Source organism: Carassius auratus, chromosome 2 (genome assembly GCF_003368295.1).
Source record: "Carassius auratus strain Wakin chromosome 2, ASM336829v1, whole genome shotgun sequence".
In the NCBI taxonomy this organism is placed as follows: domain Eukaryota; kingdom Metazoa; phylum Chordata; class Actinopteri; order Cypriniformes; family Cyprinidae; genus Carassius; species Carassius auratus.
In genome coordinates, this window is record NC_039244.1 from 7,951,439 (window position 1) to 7,964,901 (window position 13,463).

The window sequence follows — 13,463 nt, forward strand, 5'->3', positions numbered from 1 at the left end:
ACATGGAAAATGTGAGCTAAAGAAAACAAATGTCTATTTCTATTCAAAATCTATTTACTTATTCAAAAAATAAATAAATGCAGTTCACAAAATGACTTGAATAAGCCTAATCAATGATAAGCATGTTGGAAAATAATGTCAAAGTTTAAGATGATCTCCAAAGCACTTGATACCGTTTTCAACACAAAGTATAGCTGCCCAAATCTTTGCTCTCTCTTTTAAATGATAGTTGCATTCCTCCCAATCCCCATCTACTCACCAACAGCTCACCAGGAAAACCAGCTAAATCACTTTTATTTACTAGGGCAGGGGCCTCTCCATCACCGGGAAGATTTACATAGAAACAAACTAAGGATTAGCAATCCCATTAGCAAGCTGAGTCTGTCCGCTAGTTTTTGAGTGAGGGATGTTTTAGCTAAGATAAGATTCATGGAGGGCACTGAGCTGAAAACACAACAATACTGTTCATCATGAATTGCACTGAGGGAGAATCCAGTTATTAATCCTCTCCAGTATTCGTCCAACGCACACCATCTGTTGGGTACAGCACATTTACACAAAACACACTCCTCTCCTAAATGTTGAGTTCCTAGACTTGTAAAATGTTTAAGGTAAATGTTGTGAAGTTTTTGATGTCAGATGTCATTGCCTCAAGATATAATTCATTCCAAGAGTTACTGAAAATGAAAAATAAAGCTAACATCAAGCCAACAAAATGAATTCATTCTCATTCACATATCTAAAACAATTTATGGCATTCTGGGGAACTTGCTGTGCAAAGCATTTTGGGGAGGGAAGGAGGATGACTAAAGCAGGGAAAAGAGCCACTCGTCATGAAAACTAATGCTGTTGATACCTAATGGCATTGCTGTTGCACGGCGAGGTTGGGGGTGAATTCAATTGTCTAGCAAAGATATGAAATGCTTTCCCGTTCACAAGCAGAGAGTCATATACCCTAAATGTAATATGAAGCAAATAAACAAACAGCTCCGACAGGTATTATCCTCTCACTATTATTAGTTGTGGCTCCCGAGGTGTGTGTGCTTTGGCCAGTATTGTCTACACCTGGAATAATGGCATTGAGTTTGAAAAAGCTTCGGAAAATTTTGTTCCGCAAACTTCCTAAGGGCTTTGCCTTATGAAAAAGACTCATTGCATCATGTTGTGACGGCTGCAATTTTTCAAAACAGAGATCAAATAAAAACTAAAGTATAAGTGTTAGATTTCCATTAAAGGGGACAATAACACAGTTTCTGCCAATCTCATATTAATCTTGAGTTGACTATCTTGACTCCGAAGATTCTTTAGTTTTATCAGATTTATAAAAGAAAGATACGGCTTCATATTTCTCTGAAAACACGAGTCTCAGAGTCACGAGCATGCAATGCTTTTGCTTAACAATATTGTGCAAGCTTTGATATCGCTATCATTAAAATGGAACAGAAATAGTATAGCCTTAAATTTACCATGACTAACAATCAGATCCAGCCATACATATCTAATCCAGAATTGGATCCCGAGTGTGAAACTGAACATCAGGAACAACAGCACCAACAACGACTACAGAAAGACTTGTCTAATGCTTAGCAGATATTCGTATTATATGTTTTGAAATACATACAATACATCATCAAATAATCCCTGGATAACTTCTGATTCACATTCGTGTTGTTTACATTATATGCACTTACACTTGAGAAAAAAAAAAAAAAAAAACACTTGCACAACTCTGTTGCTGCCCCAAAAATACTGACTGCAACCACTATTCCTTTCACGCTGGGTACTCTGGGAAGAAGAACAAGGTTATCTTTCCGTGACAAACAAAAACACACTTTTTTGGAGACATCCTTCTCGAGCAATCCTACGCAGTGCTACCAATGTCTTCAGTAAGCTGAATTAAGCACGTTGATGGACTGCTCGTGCTCTTACTCTGGTTGTTGTGTGTGCGCTCTTCCAGGAGAAATGCCCATACAAAGTAATCCGCTCTTCATGACGTCATGAAGGGCCATACACGGGGAAAAAAACTTGAAACCCTGCAGGAGTGTTTTTGGCACAGAAATACTCCAACATACGATCAAATATTTATTTATTTATTTATTTATTTTACTTTGACCATGTTTGGCATGAGAATCCAACTATTTGACAGTGTAAATAACTGAAAAATAATGCATGAAACATTAGACCTCCCTTTGGGTACAGGACATAAAAACTTACAAATGTACCTACAATCCATTTCTGCTGTTTATTTCGGTTTGCCTTTGCCATTAAAACATAACTGCAAAGTACTAAAATATTAATTTTAACAAGCAGAGTTCAGAGGGCCACTCAAACCACTTATTTACAGTCTCTAGTCATGCAAAGATCTGTGAATATCACCGACGGACCACTCACTGAGTGTTTTTACAAACATTTATTCCACCAAATGGAGGTTGTTTCAATCAACAATTCCATAACAAGATGATTTAGGAGTGAAATTAGTTCCTGTGTACACTGGGTAATGTCCTCTTTGATAAAGATGATTTGTGCGGTTATTTCAGATACATCTCTCATAGTATTAAATGTGTCATAAAATTAATTGCGGATTTGACTTTTACAGTTTGGATGAATATTAAAAGGCATAAAATATGGATATTTGAGTAGTACGCACTCGGAAGATGCTTGTTTGTGAATGCTAATTAACGCAAAGCCCTCAAATAGAGATTATTTGAAAAATAGAGGTAATCACACCCTATTCAATGAAGTGCCGATGACAAAAAGAGGAGCTTTACTCCAAACAAAAGACACAATCTTTAAACAAAATATTCTTTAAAAGATCAATACCACCTTGCATTGCTCTTCATTTAACAGAGTGTGGCTAATCACCAAACTTTGAGGTCAGTGTTACTACAGCTGTGATGTTCCTCAAAACCAAACGCAGCCCTCGGATCACACATGCTACATTCCAGCCCTGTCTGAACACATCACTAGAGCAAAACTGCATTGCCTCATGGTGGCTGCCAAGGATGCTAACCAATAATGTATGACAAGACTCAATAATGAGGACAGCCCGCTGGCCTGAGGCCAGTAAGAAAGTGTTTTGGGCCAGTTGACGGAATAGCCATTTGGCTCTATTGGATCACTATTTTACACAAAAAAAAAAAAAAAAAAGTTGGGTGAAAAGGGTAAAAAGATGGGTAATTTATTTGTGGGCCAGTGAAAAGTGTTGACAGATCAAGTAAGATCTGAACTATTTGGCTTAGCCAGGCTAACAGACATATTCTTATTGCTGAGCCCTGTTTGGGAAAAATAATTATAATAACAATAATAATTCTTAAATGAATATTAATAACATGAGGCGAATAGATGACCAGTAATTTCTTAAAATGTATGCCAGATATTACACTGCACACATGTTTATATAAACCAGCTAAATAAGGAGGAAACTCTATTCCACTGTCAGTGTCACCCATCTTGAAAAACCGGTTTACATTATTTGTTTTAGGTTACAGTCATAGCAAAGATAAATACATTTAATCATACAGAATTGTCATTCTACTAACACTTCAATTACACTTATTCAACTACACTTTACTCAAAAATACCCACGATAAAGTAGCGCTGCAACATTTTCAAAATAATCTGACATTCCAGTGGGACCAGATAATTACTTAATTCTGCTAAATAAAAAAAATAATAAAAAATAATGATATTAATGTTACTAGACCAGAACTTAAACTGCCACTTTCAACTGGAGAAAATGTCACCACATGAAAATTATTTGTCATGATGTTTGTCGAGGTCTTCGCTCTTTGGCGTGATCCCAAAGATTACTGAGAAGAGCAGCTGGCGACACGACTGTGACGGAGTTGTAGTAAAATAATTTTCAGGTCACCAGCCTCTATGTGGGAGGTCAAGAGTGACAGACGAGGGGGCTACCGATAAGACCGAAAACTCCTGTCGGACTCCTGTTTTCAATTATTTGTATACAGATTTTTTTATACATATATATATATATATATATATATATATATATATATATATATATATATATATATATATATATAAATATTTTATACAGTGGACAGATAGATGCAAAGATCAGAGGTTTTGACTGAAGAAACTTTCCTTTAAAAAGCTTTTATCAGGCTCTGTTCTCCACCCCCCGCCCCTTTTAAGAGTTGCAAGTCTGTGCCAGTGAATGATTAACAAGTACGACAAAGAGTAATGGTTCAAATTTTGCACAAATTTGAGTGAGCAACTCTCAGTTCTCTGAGGCACAGCCCCAGGAGGTCTCAGCTTTTCATGCTAAACAAAGCGAGATAGACGTGCTATCTTTACACTCTGTTCCTTTCCCAACTTTCCACCTTCAGAAAACTAAGAGAGAGAGAAGCCACTGGAAGCACCTTTTTTCCAAATAAAGCACCCAAAGTTTGAGCAAGGAACCTATTGTGCAGCCTTCCCTTTGCTCATTGTATTGAGCTACCGCACAAAGGTGAAAAAGCCAAATTCATATTAATTTCATAGGGATGTCTTTTAAGAAAGGTCCTGGCTTCCATATCTCAAGCAGACACAAGCCAATTTTCATTTGTCTCCAATCTGGAGTTATGAGAGACACAGCCATTTCAACAATGGTACAACTAATGCTGCAGCTAATAATTTTATTCTGACACCTTTAATTAATGTTTTTTTTCTCTCCTGAAATGACCAAAAAATAATTATAATAATCTCGCCAGGCCAGAAAACAACCAGAAAAATAAGATCAGATCAGGCAGGAAGACAAAGCCAACTGAGGAGCCATTTACACAACAACGTTTTCAGCCAAAAACGGGTAACCTTTTATGCGTTTTTTCCTGTTTGTTTACACGACAATGGCGTTTTGGAGACCGAAAACGCATTTAAAAAAATGGGTTTCAATGTGCAAGTTTTTGAAAATGCCACCGTTATAATTTCCGTGTAAACACTCAATACAGGAATCTTTGAAAACAGTCATGTGACGTCATGCTCGTGCATAGTACGTGTTAGGTATGTAGACATGTGCAGTGCGTGTCGATTTTAAAGGCAAGCATGAACAAACATACACAACAATGGTGCTGTTGTTGCTGCTCAAGAGTTTGCTAACGCTTCTTCAGCAAAGTGTGGATTTACTTCAGTTATATTATAACCAACAGCGGAGACACATCATATCATACAACATATAATTGCCACTTCCCTACAGGTACTGTTTGCTAACAAGGTGACAGCTCCAACTACTGGCCTGGCATACAAAATACAGCATTTTTGGATATGTGTAAAACTCAATAGTTTTGAAAACGTTGTGTGACATGTATTTGTGAAACTTTTTAAAAACGCAAGGGAAAGACAACTGGAATGAAGGGGTTGCTTGGTCTGAGACTTCACGTGGTCTCGCTCATGTTATATCGGTGGTAGCTAGGGGACACTCGACGGCTCTCTATTCAAAGTCTCCTAAAAAAAGAAAACCCAATGGAGGGCTCTTACCAGACAGAGGCAATGTGCCAAAGAGGTAGCCCATAGAGCCAAAGTAAAAGCTTTGTTTTGGTTTAACAAGTGATGGTAAAAGGACAAAAGAGAAAGAAAAAAAAGTGCTCTGGGAGGAGCTGAAGAAATCCTCCGCAACAGTGGAAGTTGAGACAAAGTTAAGGGATTACTTATTCACTTACAGGCAAGTAGCCTACATTTAAAAATTTGCCAGTTATAGAGAAGAAAAGTGATCAATGTACTTTTCTATCAATATATTTTAGTTTTTGTTAAGGGAAAAACAACACAATTTAGATTACAACAAGTGTTGATTTAACTTACCCATAACAATATGAAATAAAAAATAAAAAATCATCCAGATGAAATGTAAGAAAAATAAATCCTTTACTTAAATCCTGAATGTTATTTTTTTTTCTTTTTCCCTTGACTGTTATTCCCAATAGCGATCACCACAATATTCAAATCCTTATGCACGTATCATCCAGGTGGGTAGATCCTTGTTAACGGCTTCAAGTAGAACAGGCGACACAAAGCTTTCTTTTTTCTTGATATTCAATCCAGTAAGTGTAGAACTGACATCAGATAAGTTGTATCTTTATCCACAGTTCATAAAAGTTAACTTATTCCAGTAGTTTCCATATTGGTGTGGTAAACTCTTGTTGATTGTGGAGAGAGTTGATTGTAGTCTTTCCTGAGGGAAGCTTCTTCTCACTAAGCCATGAGTGGGCGTCAGTCTGGGTGGAGCCAGTGTGATGTCAGAACTGGGACTCTCCTATTCTTGACAAATGGACTAAAGGGTTGTTTTTACACCACCTGTGTGCAAAGGTTGTACATGCTTGCTCATGTGTTCACTGACTCATCAAGAATCTTGGCGGGACTTAAATGTTAATGATTAATCAAGTTACGAGGAATCATGATTTGAGATTTCATGTGGTAAGAATCGGGGGGGGGGGGGGGAGCTATCCCTGAACCTTAAATTAGGTCAACAGTTTAAGAAAAACTATATAAAAGAAACATGACAACATAATAAATGGACCCAAAACGAAAGAAAGAAAGAAAGAAAGAAAGAAAGAAAGAAAGAAAAAAGAAAGAAAGAAAGAAAGAAAGAAAAAGAAAAGAAAAGAAAGAACTAAAAATTCTGAATGAAAAGAAACTGTGAAATTAGCAAATTAATAAACAAAAGAAAGAGCCATGATTTTACCCTTTCAAAATGAAGGAGGCAAAAAAGGTGAACAAAAAACAAAAGACAGAAAGAGATTAGCAAAGAAAGGTTAAAATAGAGAAAGAAAGAACAAAAGAACAACTAAATGAAAAACCAAAAGAAAGACAGAAAGGAAAGACTGAACAAAAGACCACTGAAGAATGGGCGAATGAAAGGGTAAAAGAAACAGCAAAATAAAAAAGAAAGAGCAAAAGAGTGAAAGAATGAGCAAAAAAGGGGTTAAAGAAAGAACAAAAGAACAGAAAAGAACATATAAACAACTAAATTAGCAAACAGACAAACAAGCAAGACAGAACTTCAAAGAATGAACAAAAAATAAGTGAATGAATACATTAATCAAACAAAGAGTGATAAAGAGCAAAAGAAAAAAAGAAAAACAAACAAACAAACTAAATAATTAAAATAAAGGTTGTTTATGCTGAACTCTAGTAAGTGTAAGGTTATAGTACAAATCTGTTCGTTTCCAGGACAGAAAACATTGCTAGATAGGCTAAGCAGCGATTCCCACCCAGAATTTCCTTTAATGTCCCAATCTGACACAGTAATGCTTACTCGATTATAGTGAATCTCACTGGAACATTTCTACCTCTGCTCGGGTAATGCAGCACTAAAATGCCATATAAAAAAAATGATGAAAAACGCATGAGAAACATCCTATGCATTTTACTGAATTTACCACATAATGTTTACAAATGACACAGATATTAGGCTACAAATAATCCTTATTCATCATTGTAGGGACGAGGTTATAATGTCCTAACTCTGTCACAGTCTATTTTAATCTGAGATTTTCATCTCACAGATAATTATATAAATGCATTACATTCCATTTGTGCGTCCAGACTAAATTTCGACTTGATATAATCAACAACATAATTTCCATTGATTTAAAATGACTTTCACTACTATAACCTATGGTACCTCTGAGTAGTAAAAAAAAAAAAAAGGAAAAGTTCACCAAAAAATGAGATTTCTGTCATCATTTACTCAACCCTCATGTCAGTCCGAACCTGCATGATTACTTTATTTTGGAGAAAACAAAAGAAGATATTTTGAAGAATGTTTTGACTGCTATTGGACTCCAATGACTTTTATTGTATGAAAAAAAATAGATGCAAATATATGAAATACATATTTGTTTAAGTGTCCAATGTCCAAAATAACTTGAAACATCCTTAAGAAGACATTAAACCTTTTCTCACAACACATTTGTCACTTCTGCCTCTTGTCACATGAACAATGTCTCCGGATGAGAAACCAGGACAAGATACCGCTCTGAGAGTTTCAGGCTCCTCTGGAGGAGAGACGTCTGAACATTAGAGACTGTTTTCTAGGGCATAATTACACATATCCACAATGGTCCCTCCACTGCACCACCCCAAGAGAAAACCCAGACACACTGTACCTGTGTGGTGTCTTCACTACTGCAAACCACAGTGTCAGAGGGAAAGCGTTTTCTATTCATCCTCCATGTGCTGTGGAGGGCGAACCGTGGGGTGACCGAAGAAAGAGGTTAAGAATGCCTTGCCACACCTGTTGCCCTTCCTGTCCCACTTTCTCCGAGGGCTTTCCAGCCATCACATGGCAAGATAAAAGAATGACTGAAATAGCCTGCGGGCTACAGCCTGGCCCCGTGAGCCGTTAATTTCAGCGGACGACCATTTGGAACCGCTTTAGCTTTAACGATGAAGTCGTTAGTGCAGACGGAGAGCCCAGCACAGCTGCCAATTACATAATACCCAAGAGCACCCTCCCTGTAAGTTAAATAAATTAACTGACACCTTACCCACAATTCAAGCGTTCAGATGGGTTACTCTACCAACACAGAAACACAATTGTGCTTTCGAAGAGCGCTCACATGAGACACAACAGAACTGGGCAAGGGATCACTGGAAAGGTTCCCAAAGCTTTGTATGTAATGGTGATGGCTCTGACCAAATGAAGCACCAAACTACAAAATAAGCCACTTATTCATGGAGATTCATGAACTTCACTATACGATTATCTAACCTTTACTCCAAACCTTATATCACCCGGGAAACATTTGCTCTGTTCCAAAGCCTAATTCTTTAATGCATTACATACTTTGTGAAAACAGCAAAACCCGAATGCAAAGTTACATGTTCAGTGAAGTAAAAAAAAAAGAGAAGAATTTAACAAAAAAAGAAATAAAATAAAAAATCAGGTATGATTTAGTAGGCCTATCAATTAAAATAGGTCAGTTTAATTCGAAATTGGTTATTTTACCTCATTTCAGTACATGCTGTGTATATTATTAATTTTAAAGCACCGCACCGTTAGCTTGCAAAATGCTAACGTCAAACTCTACAGTAATTAACACAGAGGTGGGCCTGGCGTACAAAGCATTATTTGAGAGAAATGTCAATATACAGTATGTTCAGTAAACTGAAAGGTTCTGAAAAGTACAAATAAAATATATGTATGTGCTATGTATTTCTACTCATAGCATCACAACGTGAGCTTAACAACATGCTAACCTCAAACTTTACTAAAATAAACAGTCATTCAAAACTGCCATGTAAAGCAATATTTAAGAGTCATATACTGTACTGGATGGAAGTGTGAGGGAGTACGAAGTACGTAATGAGGCAGTTCACTAGCTTTTGAAACCGTAAAAGAGGGTGATCAGAAGTTATTTTAAATATGCTCATTATAGCCACATTTTTTTATATAGTTATGTTGTTAATGTAAAGTATAATGTAATGATGCATAAACAACATTTGCATACGGATGTCCTATTTGCACATGCATAATTTGTGTGAATGATGAAAGCCAAGGCAATTGCATGTCCTGTTATGTCTACCAAATTTAAAATGGAAAAGCAAATTCAATTTAACATTACATTTTTAAATGTCCCAACAGGTATGACCCTGCTGTACTGAAAGAAAAGCCAGAGCAAAGCTCTTTCTCTAGCCATTTCACTTCCTTATCACCACACTCCCACCCTGCCAAAACTTAAATGAAAATGCAAGCCTGTCAAGCGGTTCTTGCAAGTGGGATTTATTTATTTATTTATTTTTGGATTGGGCGGAAGTGACAAAGCTGAATAATGTGCAATCTGCATTTTAGAAACCATTCCGTTTACAGTATTTCTACCAAAATAGCAAATATTAGATAAGTAGACAGACAGATAGACAAATTTAGACAACCATTTATAAAAGGGGTGCTATTATGCTTTTTCACTTTTTCAACTTTAGTCTGTAATGTTGCTGTTTGAGCATAAAAAAGATCTGCATAGTCACAAAGCTCAAAGTCCAATTCAAAAAGAGATATCTTATTTAACAGAAATCACTTTTCAAAAACTACAATGAACGAATCATATTTTCCAGGATTTGTAATATCACAAAGATCGACGAATGGGACGAGACCTGGTTGAGCTGTACTAAAGAAGGCAACGATTATTAGCACTATGTCGGAGACGTGCTAGTGTTCCCAAGACAGACGAGCTGGTTACAATCATCAAGACAAAATCAAGACTTTGAAAAAGAGCATAATAGAAACCCATTTAATGCATTTTTTTATGAATCTGGTCACAATGGTAAAGTTCTGCAGTAAACATTAGGAAACTAAGTCTAGCTTGATGTTTAATGTGGACCAATCCTTGACAGGTTGCAGGTCAGAATGACCTTCTTTTCTAAATGTATCCCTCTTTCTTAGTGCCTCAGGTGTGTCACTGTAAAGAACAGCTGGGAAGCACCTGTGTAAGCGTGCACAGCTGTGAAACAGCTACATACGCATATACAGAAAATCCACAGAGGTTCAGTCTGGTGAGGAGACTAAACCCAAAGTAACAACACACCTCGTCCACTCTGTATGCAAAGCGCTCCATCAATACTGAACACTGTCACACAGTCCTATTACATCTGAATGTAGATACGGGGGTCTTAGGGATGGAACGGCACTCACACACTGGGCGGTTAAAGATAATGGAGCTTCAAGCGGAGTGAAAGGGGCTGACGCACTCAGCGACAAGAGCTGAGAAAAAAACAGCACAGGAGATAAGACTCTGTGCTTGGTAAACTGACCTTGTGTGTGTTTGTTGAGCATCACACAAAAGGCACACAGAGTTCAGCAAGGCCAATTCCAGTACTTCCAATTCTGTGCATTCGTAATGTGGCATGGCTGTGAGACTAGTGACAAAAAAAAAGAAAAAAAAGAGAGATATGCAGGCCACCAACCCTCATGCTGTACCTGCTGACATTCTGAGATACGCCATCTTTGCTTATGGCACCAATATATTTTTTGAGCCAATTACCTGAGCCATAAATGTCATGTGACAAATCTCTCCAGAGCTCCAGGCAAATTATATCATGAGTCAGTTTGGTTAATGATATCATCCTTCTGATTGGTTAATGGCACCACAAGAATGAGTGCAGTCCCTGAAGTGTGACATTGTATATGACATACAAACATCGACAATAATTATTATTACTATTGTTATTCTTATTGTAATTGTTATTATTATTATTATTATTAAAACGTTTGAAATAATTAAGAATAAAGTTGGGTAAAAATTAAGACACTAGTCAAAAACATCAGCTGTACCATAATACATTTTAAGATATATGTTGCTGTATAATATTTTATTTTATTTTATATTTAGGGATATATAAAAATTTTGACCAATACCAATAATAAGCCTATAATTATTTTCATAATGCACTGATAACTGATAAATGGCTGTTATTAAAATCAATCTTTTCTTTATTATTATTATTATTATTATTATTATTATTTGCAAATACGTTTCAGAAATAAATAAATACTACACCTGAATTTAGGCTACACTCATGTATAAATTATCATGTATAGTAAATATGAAACGTACGAAAATATTTTACATTTAATATTATTTTATAAAATCATTCATGTTTTTTAAAGATTAGCTTTGTGGGCATTGTATGATGGCAAAAGTAATATGTAAAAAATAAAAAATAAAGTAAATAAGCATGCACAGTTAAATCTAAAATCTAAAACTTGTTGATTATGATACCATAATTAAATGCAGCCAAGAGCATGGAGAACCTCATACTATTGAGAATAATTGCATTTTTCTATATGATTTGTCTCTCCTCATATGCAGCAAATTAATAAAGAAATAAAGTCTCTCTTTGTTCATTATGTATTGGTAACTTTCCTGTTTATGATATAAATATTATCATGTTGTAAACTTCCAAATCCACCAGAAATACATCTCATTCCTGATCATATTTTCAAATGCTATAGCTCACCAATCGCATTAGGGCACCCAAGAGCAGTACTAGGCCTACAAGCAATACATCTGCAGTTAGAACATCGTAAGAAATTAGACCTAGACTGCTTTTCTCTGTAGCTATTAAAATTATAAACAACACACATTCCTTATTACATTAATCCGCACATTTGTGGGCCGCATTCTCTGAGGGGAGAGGCAGAGCGTGTCACTGAATGCGGCGAACAAATCATTTTTATCTGAGACCCCGGCGGGTATTGACAAACCAGGGATGCATTTAGATAGCTCAATTAAAATGGGGAAATGAACCGACATCAGGCACTTTGAAAACGTTGCAGCCATCTCGTCCTCTGACTCTTCAAAGGCCCGACTCGCTACGAAGAGCAAGGAGGGGGGAGAGCGAGGTTTACGTTGGGCTTAAAAGGGAAGATATTCTCTTCCACAAGTGAGCAACTGCAGGCAGAGGCAAAGCAAAGAGCAGAAACCTGAGGCAAGGCAGAGCGCGGCTTTCAGATTGACGACACAGCTAACTTAATAAAAAAAATAAAAAAATGATTCACAATATACTGTCACAGTCTTCTGTCTTTCTGTCTTTGTCTTTCTATGAGCACATGGCTTGTGTTGTGTTATTTGGTGCCATGTGCTCTCTCCTTTCCTTTTCTGACCCCGCCCACCTTGTCACCTCATTACTGTTTAGTTGCTCCACCTGTGTTTCTCCCTGGCTCCCTGACTCATTACCTTATTCACTCTGTACACCTGTTGCATCCACTCACTCTGTACACCTGTGCACATAATCACGCACACAGCTCATGTTTCTCATGCTCGTTTTCCTGTGATTCGTTTTGGTTTTGGTTTTGCCGTGTTGGCCTTTTAGTTCTCGTTTGTTCTTGTTAAAATAAAGTGTCTCTTCCCTGCATTTGGACCCAGATCTTGTTCTTTCCACGGCGCCGTCTCTACCGTGCCGTGACAGAATATAGCCAGCAAATATGGGTCCAGCAGGGAGATTCCTCGACATCTGCCAAGGAGAGCGAAGCATCGAGGATTATGCTTGGGAGTTCGTGGGGGCGGCTCGGCTGTCAGCGACAGAGAGGACCTGTCTAATGGTTTTCTTCTGGGGAGGACTAGCCGAGCCCTTCAAGTCCCTTATGCCATTCTGGCACCCCGACGAGACGCTGGAGGATTACATCAACCTGGCTCTCCCAAGGCGACAGTCCAGGAGTCAGCAGAGGCCTTGTCGGCTGCACCCAGTGCCTCACACCTGTTCCTGGAGCGTCACGGGCTGATGCGCTGCATGCAGGATTCACAGTGGATGACGGTGCGAGCAGCATGGTCGGCTCGCAGGACTCACAAGGTGGTGGAGCCTGCTGATGTTCCCTCTGAGGCAGTGGGGCTGACTGCTAGCCTTCACAAAGCTGCAGATTCCACTCAGGATTGCCCCAAGGCGGCGGTGTCCGCTCAGGATTGCCCAGAGGAGGTGGTATCCGCCCACGATGTCCCAGAGGTGGCGGCGTCCACTCACAATGTCCCCGAGGC

General features: G+C 37.8%; 1 protein-coding gene across 23 annotated transcripts in view; it reads right to left on the bottom strand.

Annotated features, from left to right (window-relative positions):
* Positions 1 to 13,463, bottom strand: part of LOC113114728 (receptor-type tyrosine-protein phosphatase F-like) — a 215,764-nt gene that overhangs the window by 125,425 nt on the left and 76,876 nt on the right. The window contains exon 1 of one of the 23 annotated variants that reach the window (XM_026281680.1): positions 5,797 to 6,312. The exons of 17 other annotated variants lie outside the window; for them this stretch is intronic. The gene's annotated coding sequence lies outside the window, so the exon portion shown is untranslated. Of the gene's footprint in view, positions 1 to 5,796; positions 6,313 to 13,463 lie in introns of those variants that run through there. 5 more of the 23 variants (XM_026281822.1, XM_026281849.1, XM_026281856.1 and 2 more) reach the window with 5 other exon arrangements.